At 42.0% G+C, this 23,767-nt stretch overlaps 1 protein-coding gene across 2 annotated transcripts in view; it reads right to left on the bottom strand.

The window, feature by feature from the left end:
• The window catches only part of LOC119590018 (unconventional myosin IC-like), an 86,290-nt gene extending 73,598 nt beyond the window's left edge, over positions 1-12,692 (bottom strand). Inside the window, exon 1 of one of the 2 annotated variants that reach the window (XM_037938731.1) lies at positions 12,545-12,692. The gene's annotated coding sequence lies outside the window, so the exon portion shown is untranslated. The remainder of the gene's footprint in view (positions 1-12,544) is intronic. The other variant, XM_037938732.1, reaches the window with a different exon arrangement.
• Positions 12,693-23,767: the final 11,075 nt, after the last annotated feature.

Genomic DNA, 23,767 nt, shown 5'->3' with positions numbered 1-23,767 from the left:
ACATTTTAGCGCAAAGTTGACGTGTCGCGCACATGTTTCAACGTGAAAATATGGATAGAAATTGTGGCATTTGGTGATGATGGTAGTGGTGTTGGTAATGGTGATAGTGACTGTGGTGGGAGGTGGTAAATGATGATAGTAAGAGAAAGAGGAGAGAGGGAAAGAAAGGAGAATATCCGGGACAGGATAAAGTACGAAGGGGGGGGGGCAAGAAACGCTGAAGAGGGGAAGGAAGGAAGCAAGGGATGACCAAACGAAACACCAGAGAGGGAGGGAGGACCAAGAGCAGAAGGATGAAATTCAGAAGATGAAAACCAGACAGACAGCCTCTGTAGCCAGCCTCCTCCCCTCTTCAACCCCCCCCTGCCCCCACTCCGTCCCCATTCCACCCCCTCTTCCCTACCCCTGAGGGAGGAAATCTTTGCCTCGTGGGTCGTCCTGCCTTCCCTTAACGACTCTACCAGGAACCGTGACCAGAGGGAGGGGGGACAGGGATGAGGGAAGAGAGGGGAGGGAGAGGGAAGGTAAAGAGGAGGCAGATGAGAATGAGACAAGGGAATAAGCAAGGCGGGTGAGGATATTAGAGTGGGGAGGGAAGGCAAGGAGGAGGCAGAGGAGGATGAAACAAGAGGGAATAATCAAGGAGGGGGGGGGGGAGAAGGTGAAGAGGAGGAGGGCGATGTAGGCGAGGGAGGGACAAGGATAGGGGGGGAGAGGGCAGATGAAGTTGAAGAGGGGAAGAAATAAGATGAAATGAAGGAGGGGAAGAGATAAGGAGATGAGAGGCTGGAGGGGAAGGGGGAGATGATAAAAACATGGAGAAGAGATGAGCAAAGAGCTTGACGAAGATAGAATGTAGATTGGAGGAGAAGAAGTAAGGAGAAGAGAAAGAAGAAGAAAGTGGAACAGGCAAAGAAGACCTGGCGAAGAAGATGGAACAAAGATGAGGAAGGGCAAGAGAGATGTAATAACACAAGAGAAAACAATGCATAAAAGAAGGAAATAATGAGATGAGACGAAGAGAAGGAGAGGAGGGAAAGAAAGGAGATGTAGAAAGAGGAGGAGGAGGAGGGAGACAGGAGGAAAGGAGGGGAAGGGGAGGAGGGATGAAAAAGAAAAAAGGGAGGAGAGAAGAAAAAGTAGGGAGAGGAGAAGAGCGAAGGACGGCAAAGGAGAATGTGCGAAGAGAAAGCAACTACGAAAAAAAGAAAATGAAAAGTGAAAAAAATGAGGAATAAAATGAAGAAAAAAAGCCGAAGAAAGGATAGGCAGGCGGAGAACAAAGGCAAAAGAAGGTAAAAAACACGAAAGTAGAAATGATAATAATAAAAAAGAAGTGACGATATAAAGTAGAATTCCCGACGTCACGATGTTATCACCGTGTCTGGCTGGCAATGATGCTGGCAGAGTATTTACACTAGAAACAGCGACATGCCTGCCAGAATGCCAAACTCTATCAAATTTGGAAAAAAAAAAAAAAGAGAGAGAGAGAGAGAGAGAGAGAGAGAGAGAGAGAGAGAGAGAGAGAGAGAGAGAGAGAGAGTCAAAACTACATTGTACACAAAACAGAATAATAATTTTAAAAAATATATAAAATAAAAACAAAATTGAAAATTATTATACTAATAAATAGAGACAATAAATGAGATAAAATTCAAAGAAAAACGAAGTAAATGAGAAATGACCATTGTCTCGAAGCCTTTTTTCCCTTCAAAACAAAAACAAAACAATACACGAAAAAACAACAACGAAACGGAAGCCAAGATCACAAAGACCAGTTAAATCGCAGTTACAAAGGCGCTTTCATGTCGACGCTCCTTTGGCATAATCACGAATTCTTGTAATAAGATACGATTCATTAAGATACAGAGAGAAAGAAAGAAGCGAGGGACATTCAAAAACATCTTCAAGACATAAAGCGTGATGATATTTTTTTTTTCTTTGTGTTCCCGAGATCTGCGAAATCTTATATATATTTTATCCGGAGGAACCAAAGTCATATCGGGTAACGCGAAGAAGTCAACCTTATTGCGCCGATTATTCGACATAAGACATGTATAAACACAGCACAAAAATGGCTAACAGTTATTTCATCATTTTCTGAATGCAACACAGTCTCGTGAGAGAAAAAAAAGGAAACTAAATAAATGTCTTTGTCTTAATCTTTCTATATCTGTCTTCATCTCACTCTCCCATTCCTTCTTCCTCTTTATCCCTCCTTTCGAAACTTCCTACACCTCTTTATTCTCCTTTCTCTGTCCTCTTCGTCCTCCTTTCCTCTACTTCCTTCCTCATACTTTTACACTCGTTCTCTCCAACACTTCCACCTTCCTCTTCCTTAGTTTCTCCAGCTCTCCTCTCACTTCAGCACTTCCTTTCTCGCGATTCGCTACCTCTTTCATCCTCCATCTCCCCCACCCCCCCCTCCGTCCACTTCACCGTCGCTCCTCCTCACCTCCTTCCCTCCCTCTCGTCTTATCCCTTCCCCACTCCTTCCACTTTCTCCATCTCTCCCCCTCACACCTTTTCCCTCCCGTATCTCCCCGTCTGTGAACTGACTCGAGCGAACGACTCACTCACCCACCTGGCGACGGGTGAGGAGGATGAGTATTACCCATGGACTGGCCAGGGACTTCCAACGAATTCTGATCTGACATCCATTCCCAACCCCGTCGCTCCGTTGCATGACGTGTAGCTGATGGTGACATGATGGTGACATGATGGTGAGGCGTAAGGTCAGCTGGTGAGTTCTGATGGCGGAGTCAAAGCTCAGAACGATCGATGTAGTAAAATCAGAATGGTGATGATGCATGCACTGACTCGAGATGGTGATGAAAAATGAGGCAAAATGGCAAGGTGTTTCATCAGTCAGGATGATGGTGAGGTTTATGGTGAGGTAAGATGGTGAGACGAGACTTGAGGAACAATGTACCTGGAGAGAGGGTGGGGCGTCGAGATGATGAGTCACGGGGTTGACTCAGTGTGTGTTGAGTGCGAGTGTGTTCGTTTGTGTGTGTTTGTTTGTGTGTGTGTGTGTGTGTGTGTGTGTGTGTGTGTGTGTGTGTGTGTGTGTGTGTGTGTGTGTGTGTGTGTGTGTGTGTGTGTGTTGTTTGGATGTGTGTTTGGTGTGTGTGCGCGCGTTTCTGTTGGATGATTTTGCGAAGGTTTGGCAGTAATGACTGATTCAGTAAGTGTTTTGTGTAAGTGTGTTGTGAGGACTGTTCGGATGGATGAAAGAGAAAGCAATTAAGTTTAATTGAGTATCGTACATATTTATTTTGGGCTATCTCTATCTATCTGGCAATTTTCTTTAGATATCTAGGTGTTAATGAATTTCTGGTCATGATTTTGTGCAAGAGTGGCGAAGTGCCTGGCTTCACGTGAACTCGTGTTCGCGAGCGTGCCCGGCCCTGCGTTAGGCAGTCGTATAGAGTGAGTACGAGTCGTCAATTGTGATTTGGCCGCCTTCCTTCTATGATCCTCCATTCTCTAAACCTCGCTAAGCTTTGAAGGGCGTTAATTGTGTTGACCCTCCCCTCTCGCCCTCCCTCCCTCCATCCTTCTCCCCATCCTGTCCCTCCCTCCCTCCCTTCACCCCATCTCCCTCTGTCTTCCTTTTCCCTCCACCCCCTCCCTTCGCTCCACTCCTTCCAGTCACCTCCCTCCCTTTCTTCCTCTCCCTCCCCTTCCCACTCTTTCTTCCTTCCACTAGCATTTCCCTCCCTCCCTCATCCCTCTTCCCTCCCCTCCCTCCATTTCTTTCTTCCCTCCACTCCCTCCGCCTCCACCTTTAACCTCCCTTGCCAAATCCATCCTTCCTCCGCCCTTCCTCGTCTCCCCGTCCTTCCCCGTTCCTTCCACACCCTTTTTCTCCTTTTAAAGATTCTTCACCCCCCCCCCCCCTGCTCTCATCTCCTCTTTTTCTCGTCTTCTAATCTTTCTTGCAATTCTTTTCTTTTTCTTTCTTTTCCTTTTTCTCCTCATTTTCTTCTCATCTGTGTTGTATTTCTGGTTCTTTTCTCAATCGTCTATCGAGTCTTTTGCTTAAACGTTCTCTTCTTTCAAACTTTTCTTTCAATTTCAGCGTGATTTCCCTCTCTCTTTTTTTCTTCCTCTCATTCTCTTTCTCTCTCCTCTTTATTCACTTTCCCTTTCAACACCTATACCATATCTGTCCGTTATTCCCCGCCATTTGTTTTTTTTAACACGCGGGGCTTTCAGTAAATACCGGAACAATATGGCGGCACAGAGACGGTTAATTTGGCCTTTGGCGAATGGAGAAATTTTACGTGATTATCGAACGTGACGGATATGGGGGGGGGGGGAGAGGTTTTGGAATAGGAAGGAAGGAAAGAAGGCGAAGGACAGAGAAAAAAGAGGGAGGGCAGGGGAGATTGCAAATAATTATGACATGATGACAACATCATCATTACTAATAATAACAACAACCGTAATAACAATAATAATGATGATAACAATAACTATTAACAGCTAACAATAACAACATGAGCATTAACAATAATGATAATTAATTAACAATAACAACAACAACAAAACAACAATAATAATAATAATACCAACAACAAGAATTATAATTATACCAACAGCAATAAAAATAATAAATAACAATCAACAACAACAATAATAATAACAATAACAATAATAACGGTAATAATGATGATGATACTACTACTGCTACTAACAACAACACCAATAACAATAATGAAAATAATAGCAACACCAATAATAACAATGATAATAAATCTAGGACAAAACCAAAAATTGAGTCATCGAAATGCAGTACTGTGACGCAGGCAATGAGCCCAAATAAGGCGTTTTAACCCCCCCCCCCCGCCCCTCTCTCTCTCTCTCTCCTTATTTTTCTTTCTTTCGCTTACGAAATCAAAAGGGGAAACGGACACACAAACATTTCGTCCGGTCTTACAAAAAAAAATGTATAAATAGAATCCCCGCCGTCTACTAAGAATAATTTCTTGGTAGAACTCTACCACTAAAATGGGGAAACAAAGAGAAAGAGAGATAGAAATATAGGCCGTTTCCCCTCGACATGCGTCACTAATGGAGCTTAATTAGGTAAACTTCCGGCAAGGTGTGTAGGGAATTTGTGTATGACGTCGTAAGTAATATTCTTGATTTTTTTGTGTGTAGAGAGAGAGAGAGAGAGAGAGAGAGAGAGAGAGAGAGAGAGAGAGAGAGAGAGAGAGAGAGAGAGAGAGAGAGAGTGTGTGTGTGTGTGTGTAAGTGTCTGTCTCCTCTCCCTCTTCATCTTTAAGTTAACCTTACTGCTTGCAAACAAGCTCTGTCGCCGCGCCAAAACAAGTCCGTCTTGGTCTCTCAGCTGTTCACGTGTAAGCAAAGTTTTTTTTTTCCTGTGACAAAAGTAGGGCGCTCTACCCCGCACGAAATTGATCAGTGATAACATTTCCTGTATTCTGACTAAGATTTGATGTCATGAACAAAATATATATTAAAGATATAACCTTTCTAAAAAAAAAAAAAAAATCACTCGGTTGTTCGTGACGTAATATTTTTTTCACGATTGGGGAAAAAAATACTGGATATTCGTCAAATCTAAAAATCAAAAAGAAATAAATTAAATTAATAAAATCTTACAAGCCTTAACACAGAGAGACAGACAAATGACGTCATCTTGACAGAGCACCCTCCCCGCCTCGCCCCTCTGCCCATGCCCCCGTGCCCAGCCCCTGCCACTATCAGCCAGCGGGTTTGCCCCACCGCTTTCCCGGCCCATGAGGCTTCATTTTCCCACTCTTTCTCTCCGTACGCTTTAGCTAGCACGCCTCGCACCACCTCATTTATGTCTTATCCTGGAAGAAAAATTATCAATGAATCCTGCCTCAGTGCCCCTTGCCCCCCCTCCCCCCCACACAAGCACTTTGTCTTCTCCATCTGCAGGTAAAATCCCCAGGTAGGCCAAGGTTGCACCACTGCCCTTACCAACAGACTCACTCACTCACTCTCTCTCACTCCTTTCTCTCTCTCTCTCTCTCTCTCACTCCTTTCTCTTCTCTCTCTCTCTCTCTCTCCTTCTCCTTTCTCTCTCTCTCTCTCTCTCACTCCTTTCTCCTCTCTCTCTCTCTCTCTCTCACTCCTTTCTCCTCTCTCTCTCTCTCACTCCTTTCTCCTCTCTCTCTCTCTCCCCTTTCTCTCACTCCTTCTCCTCCTCTCCTCTCTCTCTCTCTCACTCCTTCTCCTACTCTCTCCTCTCTCCCCTTCTCTCCTTTCTTCCCTCTCACCCTCTCTCTCACTCCTTTCTCCTCTCTCTCTCTCTCTCTCACTCTTTTCTCCTCTCTCTCGCTCACTCTTTTCTCCTCTCTCTCGCTCACTCCTTTCTCCTCTCTCTCGCTCACTCCTTTCTCCTCTCTCTCTCCTCACTCCTTTCTCCTCTCTCTCTCTCTCTCACTCCTTTCTCCCCCCTCTCTCTCTCACTCCTTTCTCCTCTCTCTCTCACTTTCTCATTTCCGCAATCCTTTCTCTACTTCTCTTTGTCTTTCTCTCTCTCCTTTCTCTACTTCTCTTTCTCTCTCCTTTCTCTACTTCTCTCTGTCTCTCTCCTTTCTCTACTTCTCTTTCTCTCTCCTTTCTCTACTTCTCTGTCTATCTCCCTCCCTCCCTCCATCTCTCAATCTCTTTCCCAATCACTCTTTTAATATCTTTCCTATCAACTCTTTCACCTTTCAAGTCACATTAACTCATAAGGGTTAGGCCATCTCATGACGTCATTTCCGGTGGGCGAGTCCGCTCTCGAAATGAGGTGAAGGAGGACGTGGAGTAAGAGCAGGAGTCACGGGGAGGGCCAGCGGGAGAAACACATGTACACATACATGCACGCACGCACGCACACACACACACACACACACACATATATATATAAATAAATAAATAATATATATATATATATATATATATATATATATAGAGAGAGAGAGAGAGAGAGAGAGAGAGAGAGAGAGAATCACGTATACATATGTAAAATATACAAGTGCTTGAAAGACGAAAGACGGTACCACCACCTCCACCTCAGACCCTCCCCCCCAACCCCCATGAGGTCCCTGGCAACAGACTCGAAACGCTCAAGTGATGGCGCGCTCGCACTCACGCACGCCGAGGGGAAAGAGTATGGGAGAGGAAGGGAGAAAAAGAAGACGGGAGGTGAAGGAGGGGAAAAGGAGGAAGGGAATAAGAAATAAGGAATAGTAAGGAAAGAGAGAGGGAGAAGAGAGATAGAGCGAGCAAGGAGAAGGAAAGGAAGAGAAGAAAGGGGTAATGAGAATAGAGAAAGAAGGGAGAAAGGAGAAGTGGAAGATGGGGAGGAAGGAGAAGAAGCGAAGGAAAGGAGGAAGAGAAAAAAAAGTTTTCTCGAGTCTAAGAAAGGAATTCCATCGCTGGATATCAGTTTATCTTATTTTAAGGTTATTTCTTGTTGTCAACTGTGGATGTTATTAAGTGTTATTGGTCTCTGCCTTCTATTGCTGATGCTACAGATGGAATTCATACGGACATTTTATTAGTACACTGAGCATTCTTTGTCGGATGTGACAAACCGTGTGAGTGAGCGAGCGAAAGAAAAGCGAGTGAGAGAGAGAGAGAGAGAGAGAGAGAGAGGGAGAGAAAGAGAAAGAAAGAGAGAGAGAGGGGGGAGGAGAGAGATGAGAGGAGGAGGGAGGGAGAGGAGGGGAGGAGAGAGGAGAGAGAAGGAGAGGAGAGAGAGAGAGGGAGAGGAGGGAAGAGAGAGAGAGGAGAGAGAGAGAGAGAGAGAGAGAGAGAGAGAGAGAGAGGCCCCAAATTGCCATCGAGATCGAGACTGAACAGACCGCCGGAACTGTACAGAAGTCGCCCCTCCTACCCCCTCTCCCCCCCTCCTACCGGACCCCCCCTTGGTCACCTGGTCTTCTCCGCCCACCTACGCTGACCTTCGTTGCCGTTTCCTCATCATTTTTTTTTAATTCTCTCTCCCACTGCCGATTGTCGGGGAGTGGGAGAGAATAAAAATATTGATGAGGGAGAACATGGACGGAGAAGGAATGGGAAAAGAGGAAGAAAAGGCTTGGTCTTTCGCTCTCTCTCTCTCTCTCTCTCTCCTTTCCCTGTCTCGTTCCCTCTTCTCTCCCCTCGTTTCCTTTTCCCTCTCCCTCCCTCCCCCTCAGAAGAGATGAAAAGAGAAGGGAAATGAAGAAATGCCTGGATGCCCAGTTGCACCTTCCCCCACCCACGAGGAGGAAGAGGAGAAGGAAGAAGGGCACGAGAGGGAGAGAGGGAGAGAGGGAGGGAGGGAGGGAGGGAGGGAGAGAGGGAGGGAGGGAGAGAGGGAGGGAGGAAGGAGGATGCCAAATAAGGACCTCGTCTGGACCGGTACACACACACACATACACACAACATACACGCACATACGCACACACGCACGCACAAAACCATGCGTCACCCCTAACGAATTCGTCTTATCGGGGTTCTCTTTCGGCCACAACACCCTGCGTTCTAACCCCTTCTCCCAACCCTCCCTCCTCTCCTCTCGGATTTTATCTCCCATCCTTTCTTTCTTTTAATGCCAAATAAAAAAGAAGAAAAAAACAACCCTGTTTTTCTTACTATTAACTCGCCGCAGTTAAAACGAATTACCCAAACCGCCAATCAGCTTTTCGCAAAAGTAGGGGACGAAGCAGAGACGAAGCCAGAAAGTGAGGTATCGAACGCGGCATGTTTTGGGGTATGGCGGGACCTTTTTTTTAAAGGAAGGAGGGGGAAAGAGAAGACGAGTAAAAAGAGAGAGAGAGGGGGGAAGGTGATGAGTAAGGAAGTATGAGAGAGAAGGAGGAGGCAAAGCTGGTGGGGGTCAGTCCGCTCTAAAAGGGATGTTCGTGCGATCGGCCGCGGAGGAGGAGGAGGAGGAGGAGGAGGAGGAGAAGAGAAGAAGGGGAAAGAAGAAGAGGAGGAGGAGGAGGAGGAGAAAAACGAGGAGAAAAACGAGGATGAGGAGGAGAAAGAAGAGGATGAGGAGAAGGAGAAAGAAGAGGATGAGGAGGAGAAGGAGAAAGAAGAGGATGAGGATGAGGAGAAAGAAGCGGAGGAGACCAAGAGGGCAGGAAGAGGAGGGGGATAAGACGAAGAAGGAATAGGAGGAGGAGGAGGAGAAAGAGAAGGAAGAGGAGGAAGAGGTCGCGGGTCAGTGCCGCTTGACCATGTTAGGATCAAGAAATTGGAACGCCCCTCCCCCCCCACTCCCCACCCTCGCACCTCCCGTAGCAATGTCCTGTGCCGGAAGTTGCAGAAAACAGTCAAGGTGGAGGGTGCCAGACGACCGCCCACCTCCTTGTTTGTCCGTCGGTTTTCTGTGCGGGTATTAAAATTCATTTGTCACTTACTAGTTTCATATCTGTATCTATCCCCCTGCTCTCTCTATCTCCTCCCTCCTTAACTCACCTCATTCCCCCCCCCCCCCTTCCCATCTCCTTGCCCACCATCCTCATGTCCATCTCTTTCCCCCTCCTCCCTCTTCCCTTTCCCATCTCCATGCTTCCCTCCCTCCCTCCCCCGTTTCCTTTTCCTCCCCCCTCCTCTCCCTCCCTCCCACACACCCACCCTCCCTCCTTCCCTCTCTCTCTCTCTCTCCCTTTCCCTTCCTCCAATTTCCATCTCTGTCTTTCTATCTGTGTATGAACATGTGCGTGCGTGCGTGCACATCGTGTGTATGTGCATGCATGTTTTTGTATTTGTGTATGTATGAGCATGTGTAAGTCTGTATGCCCCCCTCCCCACCCCGCCAAGTCCGGGTATACCACTGCAGAGGGAAAACGTTGGGAGTCCTTACGGTCGATATTAGCGTGAAAAAACGGTTACCGAGTGACGGTTAAGGAGAGACGGGGGAGAGGGAATGGAGGGAGGGGAAGGAGGGTGGGAGAGGGAGACGGGGGTAGGAAAGGTGGGAACCGCAGAATATCCTGGCTAAGAGGATATACATGTGAGTGTGTGTGCGTCTGCAAGTGTGTATATATGTGCATGCGTGTATGAGTGTATGCGTATATGCGCACGCGCGTGCGTGTGTATGTGTATGCGTGCGTTAGTATTACTGTTAGTGTGTGTATGTGTATGCGTGCGTTAGTTTAGTATTAGTGTTAGTGTTAGTGTGTGTGTATGCGTGCGTGTGCACGTGCTGTACGTACGTGAACATATATGTGCATAGGTACAGGTGAGTATGTGCTGGCGTGTATGTGTGACTTCGCGTGGCGCGCGCATTGGCGTTCGTGGGCAACCGACTCGGTCTACCTGGACAGGTGTTCGACAGCTGTTTCCACCCACCCCGCCTATCACCTGTGCCTCCCGCCCAACCCGCGCGCTAAAAACAAAGAACAAAAAACAAGGACAAAGCAGTGTGACTATTTTTGTTACCCACATTTAAAAAAATGAAAATATCTAAAAAAAAAAAAAAAAAAAAAAAAAAAAAATTATATATATATATATATATATATATATATATATATATATATATATATCAAACACGTTAAAACTCGTATTCCCCCCATTACACAACGCATCCAAAAATATATCAAGCAGAAATTAAATCCCACAGCGCCTGACCATGAGATTAGTGATGCAATGGTTTGCAATATCGCTCCTCTCCTGAATCAACTATTTTAACAATAATAAAAGCAAATTACTAAAAAACCTGAAGCATTCGAAGGATACCCTAACGTTGCAACATTTTACTTGTTTGCAATTCTTTGTTGATAGATTGGTCAATTTGTGATAACTTGCTATTCTTTCTATTCCTCTTTTCCTTTCATGCTCTCTCCGTTTTTTTCTTTACCTCTTTTCACTTTTTTTCTTTTTCTCTCCCATCCTTCCTATCTCCTTCCTTCATTTCCCTCATTCCCTTACTTCTTAGCTACAGCCCTTCTCCTCTCCCTTTTTCCCCACTTCCCTTCTCTACTCGTCTTCCCCCAACTCCTTCCTCGACCCCTTTTTCCACACCACCCTCTTCTTCTTTTCTTCCTTTTTTCCACCGCCCTCTTCTTCCTCCACCTCCCTCCTGTACCCTTCTCCTCCCGCACGCGGGGCGCGTGCTCCCTCGGCCCGGCCGCAGCATCCAGGCGCCCGAGATTCGCCCCAATTAAAGCTTCAACCCCAATGCGGTCCATCGTCGCCTCTCTCATCTTTCTCCGTCTCTTTTTTCCTCGTCTTTTACTTCTTCCTCTTCAGCGTTTTCATCTTCACCGCCACCAACGGCGCCGCCTTCATCGTCGTCATCACTTAACCGTCTTTCTACATCTCCGCCTCCTCATTCTTTTTAATGGTATGTATATGTATGTATGTATATATATATATATATATATATATATATATATATATATATATATTTGTATAGGTATGTATATGTATAGGTATGTATATGTATAGGTATGTATATATATATATATATATATATATATATATATATATATATATATATATAACATATGTGTGTATCTCCCTCTTGCTTATTAATACACTGTCTTGTTTCTACCGGTCTTCCCTCTCCAATTAAAAAAAAAAAACACACTACTTTCGCGAGTGGGCCAACGGGCGAGCGAGTGAGAGTGAACGAATAAAGAACACGCACACAGTTCACAGGTGTGTGCATGCATGCGTGTGTGTGCACGCGTGTATCCGAATGAACGCAAGTGGAACCGCACTCGGACGTCCGAAAGCGTCCCCAATGAGCGTAACGGGCGTGACAAGGAGGGAAAACAAATTCGGTTGTTTAGGCCTGCACGAATGCCCTCTAACCCCCCCCCCTCCTCCCCCGCTCTCGCCTTGACTCCTTTCACTCTTCGCACGGTGAGCCATCGCGGCGGGGATGGAGGAGGGAGAAAGGGTGGGGAGAGGTACAGGAAGGAAGCGAGAGAGGAGGAGGCGAGGTATGAGAAGGAAAAAGAAGGGAAAAGGGAAGTATGGGGTAGGAGGGAAGGTGAAAGACGGAGTGAAAGAGGAGCTAGAAGAGATGGGAGAGAGGAGGAAGAGAATGGAGGGAAAGATGAAATTAAAGGTAAGAGGAAGATGGGGAGATGAAAGCGGGGATAAGACACTTGGAGGAAAGGAGGAAAGGTGATGGGGAAGATGGAGAAAGAAAAGGCAACTGTAAGGAAGAGTAATTGTGAATGAAAACCAGAGTGTGCGAGACAAAGATGGGGAGGAGAGTGAAAATGAGACTAAGAGTAAGAGTAAGAGTGAAAGTGAGAGTAAGGGTAAGGTCAAGAATAAGAGATAGATACAGATATAGACTTTTCTACTTTGACACAGAGAGAGTAAATATAAATGGAAATAATAAATGGATTAAATAAAATACAGAATTATAACGTAGACTGTATGTTGGCGGGTATTACTGTTTTGATTCTATATAATAATTATTCGAAATACAAGTCTCACCAAGTTAAAATCAGCTATCCATAAAAAAAAAATAAATCAAATGAAAACACAAATCAAATAACTACACCAAAACATGAAAACAAATCGTTAAACGCTGCCTTACCTTTAAATCAAATAAACATGTAAGGCACGAGAGGAAATCCCAAGTTTTACACACACGCACACACTCTCTCCTAGTTCTTAAAGTCACGGCGGTTGGTTTGAAACTGACTCGAGCACGCGGGAGTGACGTCAGCTCGGCCCGAACTGTCGTACGGCGTGGGCACCGCGACCGCGTGTTCAAACTAAAACAACAATATATATTAACTATAAAACAACTCTTTTATTTCATGATACATTACACTTATTGTTAATATGCATGCATGGAAATTGAACTGGTAGGAATTAACATGCGCCGATAAGAGATGATGAAAACACGGATATGCCTGGCAGCGTCGATTCCGAAAACTGACCTTTTTCTCAAGAAGTAACGGTCGAGGTCAGGAAATGGTTAGCAACCCAACCTAAAACAAGCCAACGCCAAGCCAGCCTAATAAGGATAAGGACAACTATTACTTTGAAATTATTTATTGTTACGGTAATAACAACTATAACAATAATTAACAACAAAATTAACATTAATACTAATAAAAAAGGAATAGCAATGATGATGATAAAGATGATAATAACAATAACAATAAAAGATAATAAGAACCATAAAACAATAACAATAATAATAAAAAACAACAATAACAATAAATAATATAAATTAATAACATTAACAACACAACAATAATAATAATAAAACAGAAACAATAATAATAACAACAACAACAATAATAATAACGGTAACAATGATGTAATAATAACTGATAATTAACAACAACAATAATAATAGCAATAACAATAAAAATAATACCAATGAAAATAAAAATAATAACAGTAACATTAACTAAAGCAACAACAACAATATTAATAATAATGATAATGATAATAACATTATTAACAACAGCAATAATAATAATAACAATAAGAATAAAAAATAATACCAATAACAACATTAATAATAATAATAAAAAAATAACAGTAACAAAACAATTAAACAAACAACAAAAAAAAAAATAAAAAAACAACAACAATAATGCACGAGACCCGTGTCCATGGCACCATCAGACAGCCTCTTCTCAGCAGTGAGTCTCAAGCAAACGTGAAACTATGACGAAACGCGCACTTTTCTAATATTATGATTTCCATGAACTTTGACCTTTTGCAAAATAAGTCTGCTATTCCTACGACATAAAACGCGAGGACAGTTCCAAGGAACCTTTTTCCCCATAACTTGCAATATTTCAGGGGGGATGAATGGGGGCAATTGGAAACCATTATTTCGCCTCTGAATTTTGGGTGGGCGGACTGCGCTCACGGCCGTAGCGTAAACTCGTCGGGTTATCGATAGCGCCGATAAAGATAATAGTTAGGATCGGAATTAGTTGACAATAATGTTAATACAGAAATCATGGATTTCAGGGCGGTCTTAAAAGAAAACTAGTTGGTGACATGGTCACCTTTACGTGCTAATTTCCGCACGGGTTTTCTGATAGATACAGAAGGAAATAAGGGGAAAAAAAAATTGTGTTGTGGGGGCGTTGGGCATGTGTGTAGCGTGTTTTGGGGGCGTGTGTGTGTGTGTGTGTTTGTCTTGTGTGTGGTGTTTGTTGTGTGTGGTGTTTTTTGTGTGTGGGGGGGGGGGGGGGGAGAAGAGAAGAGAGAGAGAAGAGAGGAGGAGAGAGAGAGAGGGGGAGAGAGAAGAGAGAGAGAGGGAGAGGAGAGAGAGGAGAGAGAGAGAGAGAAGAAAGAGAGGGGGGGAAAAGAGAGGGGGGAAAGTGGGGGGGGGGGGAGGGGGGGGGGGGGGGGGGGGGGGGGGGGGGGGGGGGTTTTTTTTTTTTTTTTGGTGGGGGGGGGGGGGGGGGGGGGGAGAGAGGGGGGGGGGGGGGGCCGGGGGGGGGAGAGAGAAAAAAAAAAGGGGGGGGAGGGGGGAGAAAAAAAGGGGGGAGGGAGAGGGGGAAAGGAGGGAGGGGGGGGGGAAAAGGGAGGAGGGGAGGGAAGAAGGGAAAAAGGGGAGGGAGGAGGGAAGAAAGGGGAAAGGGAGGGGGAGAAAAGGGGGGAGGGGGGGGGGGGGGGGGGGGGGGGGTGGGGGGGGGGGGGGGGTGGTGGGGGGGGAAGGGGAGAGAGAGAAAAGAGAGAGAGAGAGAGAGAAGAGAAAAGGAAGAGGAGAGAGGAGAAGAGAGGGGAGAGAGAGGGGAGAAAGAGAGGAAGAGAGAAAGAGAGGGAGGGGGAAGGGGGAGAGGGAAAAGGGAGGAAGAAAGGGGGAGAAGGAAAAAAGGGGAGGGAGAAAGGGAGGGGGGGGAAAGGGAGGGGGGGAGGGGGGGGAAAAGGGGAAAGGAGGAAAAAGGGGGGGGGGAAAAAAGGGAGGAGGGGGGGGGAGGGGGAGAGAGGAGAGAGAGAGAGAGAGAGAGAAGGAGAGAGAGAGAGAGAAAAGAGAGAGAAAAGGAGAGAGAGGGAGTGGTTGTGGTGTGTGTGTGTGTGTGTGTGTGTGGAGAGAGAGAGGGGGAGAGGAGAGAAGAGAGTGAGAGGAGAGAGAAGAGGGGAGAAGAGGGAGAGGAGGAGAGAGAGAGAGGGAGAGAGGGGGAAAGGGAGGGAGGGGGAAAGAGAGGGAGGGAGAAAGAGAGGGAAGGGGAGAAAAAGAGAGGGAGGGGGGGGGACAGGGAGGGAGGGGGGGAGGGAGGGAGGGAAGGAAGGAAGGAGGGAGAGGGAGGAGAGAGAGAGAAGAGAGAGAGAGATGAGAGAAGAGAGAGAGAGATGAGAGAGAGAGAGAGAGAGAGAGAGAGAGAGAGAGAGAGAGGGGAGGGGGAGGGGGAGGGGAGGGGAAAGGGAAAAGAGAGAGGGAGAGAGGAAGAGAGGGAGAAAGGGAGGGATGGAGGGAGAAAGGGAGGGATGGAGGGAGAGAGGGAGGAAGGGAGGGAGGGAGGGAGGGGGGAGGGGGGCAGAGAGAGAGAGGAGAGAGAGAGAGAGAGAGAGAGAGAGAGAGAGAGAGAGAGAGAGAGAGAGAGAGAGAGAGAGGAGAGAGAGAGAGAGAGAGAGAGAGAGAGGAGAGAGGAGAGAGGGAGAGGGAGAGGGAGAGGAGAGAGGAGAGAGAGAGAGAGAGAGAGAGAGAGAGAGAGAGAGAGAGAGAGAGAGAGAGAGAGAGAGAGAGAGAGAGAGAGAGAGAGAGAGAGAGAGAGAGAAAGGGAGAGTAAATAATAATCATCATTATAATAATTAACATCATTACCATTATTATCATTACTGTTATTATTACTATTCTTATCATCATCACTATAAAAAAATAAACCAAAAAGAAACTAAGAATTTAGAACTGAGAATGTAGAGAAGCAAAACCAAGAATTCCAACTCACCTTCTAAATCCTTTCATGGCCTGCAGCTTCTCCCTCACCGATTCCAGGGTCTTAGAATTGTAGTAGTAGCTTCTACCATCTGGGGCCTTGTGCTCTGTCCAGTGGGCTGCCTGGGACACCATCTCAGGGTCTAGGATGATTACCAGCCAAGGACAAGGGGACTCTGTGTCTGTTATGCTATTTTAAACCATGTCATAAAGCTCTTGCGGGTGGTGGTGGTGCCACTGTGCAGTTTGTGCTGCTACCCTGGATGCAAAAACTTCTTATCATGTACAGTCAAACTAACAGAGAATTGCCACAACAATTGGCACATTCACATCATGTAAGAATAAAACAGGATATAAAAGGAAGAAAAAGCTAAGTGTCAGAAAAAAACAAAGCATTGTCAAAATGAATGCTAAGGAACAGACAAGGAAAGAACAAGAATTAAAGCAAAAGAATTAGGCAGTCAGGCCACAACATAAAGTGGGAAATAAGAAACTTCTATAATAACAGACAAAAGGAAAAGCATATCAATAACTGACTGCCGGAAAAAAAAAAATAAATAAAAGCAAAGAAAAGAGAACTAGAAAAGAAAAGAAATTTTGAGCAAACATAGTATTGGTATATACTGTTGAAGAAAAGGAAGAGAATAATCATGAGAAGAGAAAAGCAAATGATGTGAAAATGAAGATATTATAAGTAGTTTATAAATGGATGAAAAAATTACGGTAAAGTGCAATCAGAAATGGCATATAATGAAGGAGGCTTTGAGACCATGGGCCAAGTACAAAATGAAAAACATAAATGGTAACTAATAGGGAAAAATAATGAAGCTTAAGAAAATTCTGATGCTAAAAGGCATATGGACAGCCCTGGCCCTAATCTGTGAAAAAAGACAAAAACAAGAGTTTGGTACATCAACTAAAGGAAAATTGGTTAAATGATGGAGGCAGAAAAGAACTGGTGCATCAGCAGTGAACATGCAAAGAGGCTTAATTCTATGAAGTATGCTTGTTTGCTCAAAAGCAAGAAATAAAACTCCTTGGGGAAGGTTCAAATCCCATTGAATTGGAGCAAGTGATAGTGTACCAGACAAAGATAGAACTTCAACAAAGTAACAATATAAACATTCAAGAATATAACACTTCAACATAATCCTACTAAATATACAAGGTTTCCACAGAAAATTGAAACAAAAGTAACATACTTACAAGCTATAGCAAATATCGACAACCTTCAATAATAGACCAAACAAAGACATATCTAAACACAGGCATAAAAGAAGAAAAAAATAAAATAAAATATGCGGAGATAACTAAGAAAGACAGCAGTGTTAGATCTGGAGGAGGGGTAGGGCTTTACTATCAGAAGAAAATTAGCTACAAAAACAAATACTTCAATAGAATGCTCATATAACACAATTTAAGAAATAGGAGTATTAACCCAGGGCAAAGAAGAACTGTTGACAGGAGCTTTAATCATTGAAGCTTTAAATAGTACTCGTAAGTATATCAAAACTACACAGGGAATCCAAAGTATTTCTATATTAGGTGATTCTAACTTGCCCTTCATCAACTGAGAAGTAAAGAAGGAAATTCAATTTGAAGCAAAGGGCACCAAAGCTAAGTAAGAATAAGCAGTTACTTCTAGTTTTTGAGGAGGACTTCAATTTAAACCAAGTCATCAAAATCCAACGAGGGAGAAAAATCTCCTTGACCATGTGTTCATTTATATAGAGGAAGAGGGAAACAACATATCATCAAACAGTATATTTCAATCACAAAGAGCATCATATAAGTTAAAAGATATGTGGATAGTGAAAAAAATAGTGGAAGGAAGAAAATAGACCTAAACTGCATAGTTTCAGCAACAACCAAACTGGAAAAGACAAACAAATCACTAGACTGGGCAGTAAGAGATACTGAAATTCTGTAAACACCTAATGACATACTGAAATTCTATGATGCTTGTACAGTTTATAAGAGATATATATGTCCCCCTAAAAAAGAAACAAAAATCTTATCCTAAGAGATAAGAAAATGTACAGTTGAAAACATGAGGAGAGTAAGAAAGCTATAATAAGAAACTGATCATGAATTAAAGTAGAGATTAGAAGATTCCATACGTACCCAAAATATGGCAGGAATAAATAGCAGTTGAAGCTATATAAAGAATGTACATTATTTCTGCTCAAATTCCAGCAGCAAGCTAAGAAAAGGGAGGTAACTGGGTCTATTCAAAACAAGGCTACTTTGTTAACTGACTTGCATAATTTTCCAATAAAGTCAATCACAGATACTTATTCCACATAATTAATGATCTTGAAGTCTGAGGAAAAGATTACAAGTAACACATTTTTCTAGTGAAGTGCAAACAAAGAGTACTCACTAATGGATAAATCTAAAGTGCATCAAGAGTCTGAAGTGGGATGGATTTTTGGTCCCTGTCCTTCCTACCTATGAATGGAGACACTGATAAAGAAAATAAACACTCCATAGTAACTTCATCTGAAGCTACTCTGAAGTTAAATAATTATAATTTCTAGATCATCAGTAATCTCCAACTGGAAATATAAGACCAACATCATACTTTGTTGAGGGAGTATATATCAAAGAGAAAATAAATGTAAAAGACCTAGGCCTGTTTGTGAGTAATGAATGAACTATTAGTAACACAGTGAGTAGGAATTGATCAAAGAATAAGTTGAGTGGATGCAGGTGACTTTTAAATCCAGAGATAAAAAAATATACAATCACTGTGGAAAACCTAGTGATTCCAAGACTGAAATATCAGCACCAAGTATGGAATTTAAATATTTAAGAAAATAAAATGTCACTAGAACAGTATTATAATCAATACCGTAGGCATTCATTACTGGAATGACTAAAAAAACAAAAAAAAGTTTTACTCTTTATAAGGATCGAGAGAAAGATACCTCATCATGCATATGGATTATCACTCAAGAGAGGTAGTGGAGGGGGAATTAGAGTAAAAACATTCCCCCAGACAGTGAAAGATATAATGGGATAGTTCCTAAACAGTGTGTAGCATAATATTATAGCACTGAGGTAAAGAGCATAACATCATGTCCAAAGACCAGCCAGGCAGAATTCTGTCCGCCTGAGAGGATCATCCCATTAATCCTTTCCCACCATTTAAGGCTAAGGAATGTGCATCATCAAAGTTTCTTAATTAGTGGGCTGTTTAATAGTAAGCCAAAAAAATATTAGAAACATAACTCATTGCACTGGAAGTTAAATTTTCTTGCACCTAATAAAAATGAAATATAATAACTACATATATACTATGATTCACTTGAAAAAAGCAGATACATCACATCCACATAATGCACTAAGTTATGACATGATATCCACCCTGCATCATACCTGCATTTTAAGGAATGCATCTTGATGTCACAAGCAGCATCTTTCACTTTCTATCCCATCTACTGTACCTTGAAATGAACTTCCTTTTACACATCCATTTTTTTCCTGAACTTTTTGAAAATTCTTGTGGCTCCTGTAGGTATTTATTGTCAATTTCGTTGCTGTTTCCAACCCCTGTGCTGCTCCTGTAAGATATACAGGATGGTAATCTTCATTATAGGGATTAAAAATATATCTAAAGAAATTACAGATTGATATAGGTTGTAAGCATTAATACAGATTTACATCTGTATTGCTCAAGGAAATAATTTCATGTACAATTTACATTTCATGCAATGGAAGCAAGGATAATAACTTTATCACTTAATATTTTTTATTGATGTTTTTCATAAATGTTTACAAGATGCCCAGTGTGGCTTTTTCTTCAGTTTGATATTGCAGCAAGACAAATGTCCATCATGGCCAATGCACCTTTGACACCATGTATAGTGCTGTCAGCAATTTAATGAAGGCTAATAATGCTCCAATGTGTATATTTTGGCAAGTGTTCTTAATTAGCATTAAATTGCCAAGATGGTCTACAAGCTCCATTTTACTAGAATACAGATGGTGGAGTCTTGTTAGCTTTTATAAAAGTGCCAACAGCACTGAGGCGAGAGGTAGACATACAGGTGTCTTGTAGACCTTTACCCTAAACCATATATACAAATTTACCTTTTAAATTATTGAAATTCCTCCTTTTCTATATAATTTAGTCAGCCTAGAAGAGCCCAGGTTTTACCAGTAATAGTCAGTATGTTTACCTCTTTCATTCCACTATAAATAATACACCAGAGGCCATAAGTCGATAATCCTTATGTTTCAGCCTGTCTCACAGTAGAAGGCGAACAGAACATACGAAAACTAAAAGTCCATGAATTCAAAGACACTCTTCATCTATATCATATCTATTGCATCATACATATAAGCTTATATATATTACTATATGTAACCTGCTCCATTATCCCTGAGGCCTCCATACCTTCGACACTTTGGCATAAACCGAAAACCATACATTCTGGAAAGGACCAATTCCTCTTAAACCATCAGTGACAGGGAGGTTTATAAAAGGTTTATAAAACAAGAGTGACAGAAATGTTATAAAAACAATATTTATTGCATACAGAGTTTCATTAGGAGTAACAGGTATATATATATCCACACTTCGAAAGGATTAATGTAATAATGTAATAAATGATTTCATGTTATTTATACACTTTCATAACTTTTTATCTCTAATTTGCATCTCAAATAACGTAACTGAAAAATAACTTACTTATAGAGTTTGTATTAAATGGCAGACTAAAACCAAAATCAGATCCATATGCCGAACGCTACATCATATTCAGCTTAATTTGACAGCTAATAACCTTCATATTAGACAACACTTCGTTTGCTTACCTGGACGTGGTAGGTATGGCCCTGCGACATGGACAGACCTGAGGGCGAGTTATTCTGAGGTCCTGTAACAGGCTGCTGTAGGCCGTCAGGTTCTAGAGATTCGCCAACTAGAGTTAATCAACAAAGTAGTAGGCAAATATCCCGCACTGGTGGCCCTCCCAGAGAGAGAACCGAGGCCCTCTCATCAACTTAGCCATATATTTTTTCTCAGTATTGTATCTTTATGGCATAAATAATGTACTATAATATACTCACCGCAGATTTGGTTTACTGCTACCGACTCGTCTAAGGCCTGACAGCTGCATCCTAAATACGAAGACCGCTCCCGTTCCCCCATTTATCCCGTGCGTTTGGCCTTCAAATCCCGCGCCAGGAGTTCCACCTGTCGGAGCTCCTCGCCGTTTTCTGTTAAATAATGTTAAGATAGAAAAGGGTATATAGGGGACACTGTTCCAGGTCTCTGAATCTTTCGACAATTGTATTATCAGTTTAAAAAAAATGAGAATTTGAAAATTTCTGTATTGAAATAGAAAGAAAGTATAAAGAAAAATAAAGAATTAGACAAAGTCTGCGTTCGTTTTATAAAGTTGGTGAAGACATAAAAAAGGTGAACAAAGTTTTTATCACCAAGGATTCCAACTACTTTTCTATAGAAATTATCTTTATGTGATAACACAAATATTTAAAGATTATATTGTGCAATGATAAGGAAAGAAGTAGCAGGATAGTGCACAAAAGATAGAAATTCTCTTCATAACCTGCATGGAATAAAATATACTGTAATGTAGATTTAAACATTTAAAGAGATAATCCTCTAAAATGGCCTCCTTTACACATTACCACAAATATCATTGTTAAAAGGTAGAATTTAACTGAGAGAAAAGAGCGTCATACTGAACTGCTAACTGTTTCCGTGCTGTGTGATTTAACTGGAGAATAAAGGAAAATATAAAAGTGCCATATTTTTCTTTCACCCACGCCACGCTGTTGCAAGGAGAATTTGCAATAATATTCAACAGGACCACATTTCCTCAATTAGCACATTAGGACAATCAGATATCAACTTGTCAAATCGTTTGGCTTATATGTGTTGACATCACTGCTATGTGACCTTGTTGTCTAGCGCATTTATTTGTTATAACTGCTAACCATCGTAAAAAATAATTCTAATATTATTTTTTAGTTTATTTATTTTTCAGTACAGGGTCAAAGCTGTCAATTTTAAAATGCCCGTAACTCTTCAATTTAAAAGGGCTTAGCATTTCCGTACGAGCCTTAAACTTGATGAGTTGACCTTTCTATAAAAAAAAAAGGCAGATCAATGTCTATATCATAGGGACACTATTCATCAAAATGTTTCTTGTCCACTTTTTTTTAATAACCCCTAATTTGGAAGTATTTAATTTGGGGTGGATTTTACAAGTAACGTAATGACGTTAATTAGGAACATAATAAAGTGTAATAGCAAAAATTATAATAATAATAATAATATTATGATAATAATAATTATAATAGTAATGGTGATAATAATAATAATAGTAATAACAATGATAATAATTGTAATAGTAGCAATGATTATAATAATAATAACAATGCTATTAATAAAACAATGTTAATAATGACAATAATAATGATAATGATAATAAATAATGATTATAAAGACATGAAAGTGAAAAGTTAAATAAACATGCTACTTACGCCAAAAAAAAAAGATCAAAAAATTATATTCTTTTTCCAAACAGTGATGCTGCAACAGCCGTCCCATTTAATGTTTCTCTCCTGCTTAGAAAGAATGAAAACGATTGCAATCTTTAGCGAGAACACCCCATAACAACAGAAAATAAGCACTGTCCGAGATGCGGGATAAAATATATTCTAATGATAATTACATCGCAAATCTAAAACAAACAAACAAACGGAAACAAAATGTAAAAAACGCAGCTTATCAACTCCAAAAGGCAATTAAGGGTTTCAAGTGGTCGGGGTTTAAAAACCTCCTTTCGAGCGGGGGTTCGACCCCCCGTCCTTTTCTTTTTATTTTTTTTTCGTGGCTGAAAAACCTTATTACAATTCTCACAGTAGTTGAAAATCAAAAAAAAAGTAAAGTCTTAGATATATCTTCAATTACAATTTCGGGTTGTCAACAAAATTTTAAGCATTATTTAGTTTCCGACAAATAGGAAACTTACAAGAGGACCTAAGCTTTGAAATTTAACCTAAGTGTCTGCGGTTTGATAAAACTTTAATGTAACAATGAAAGGTTAGACTTTTGGGATTTAACTCAATCAGTCTTGCTGTCAGTATGTAAAATATTAAACGAAGAATATCTAGTGGACCAGGAGAAAGACAATGGTAGATAGATATATAAAACGTATGTGGACTAGTGCACAGGGAAAACGTGTGTATGTACGATTAACTGGTAGATTGACAGACACCACACACACACACACACACACACACACACACACACACATATACATACACACTCATCATCTATCAGGGGTTACGCCGAGGGGGGCCCTTTTAAAATATTTTATATATATATTAATATATATATATATATTATATATATATATTAATATATATATATATATATATATATGTACACCCAACAGCCCCCCACACACACACACACACACAAAAAAATATATATAATATATTTAAAATATATATTATATATATATAATTAATTATTATTTTTATAAAAATGAATGCAAAACATCTTCCGTGCTGATCAAAGGAAGAAAAACCCCAAAACAAAAACTAGATTTTTTGAAAATGAGACTACAGTTTCGAAAACCACCTGGGTTCCTCTTCAGGTCTGAAAAGGAAGGAGGGAGGGGGAAAAGAGAGAGAGGGGGAAAGGAAAAGCGGGAAAAACGGGGGGGTGAGGACAGACGAAGGAAGCAGAGGAAGGGCACATAGGGCGTTTTTACTCTCGACTTTGGTTTGCCTGGCTCTCCCCCCTCCACCTGGCAAACCTGTTCTGGGAAATTTTTCGAGTCTGAGCTTTTTCCTTCCTTCCATTCGCGTCGATCTGGCTGAGGTATGTCGACACTCTTTGCTCTCTGGCCTCATGACCCT

Source organism: Penaeus monodon, chromosome 26, assembly GCF_015228065.2.
Source record: "Penaeus monodon isolate SGIC_2016 chromosome 26, NSTDA_Pmon_1, whole genome shotgun sequence".
Lineage (NCBI taxonomy): Eukaryota > Metazoa > Arthropoda > Malacostraca > Decapoda > Penaeidae > Penaeus > Penaeus monodon.
This window is presented reverse-complemented; position numbering and strand designations above follow the sequence as displayed.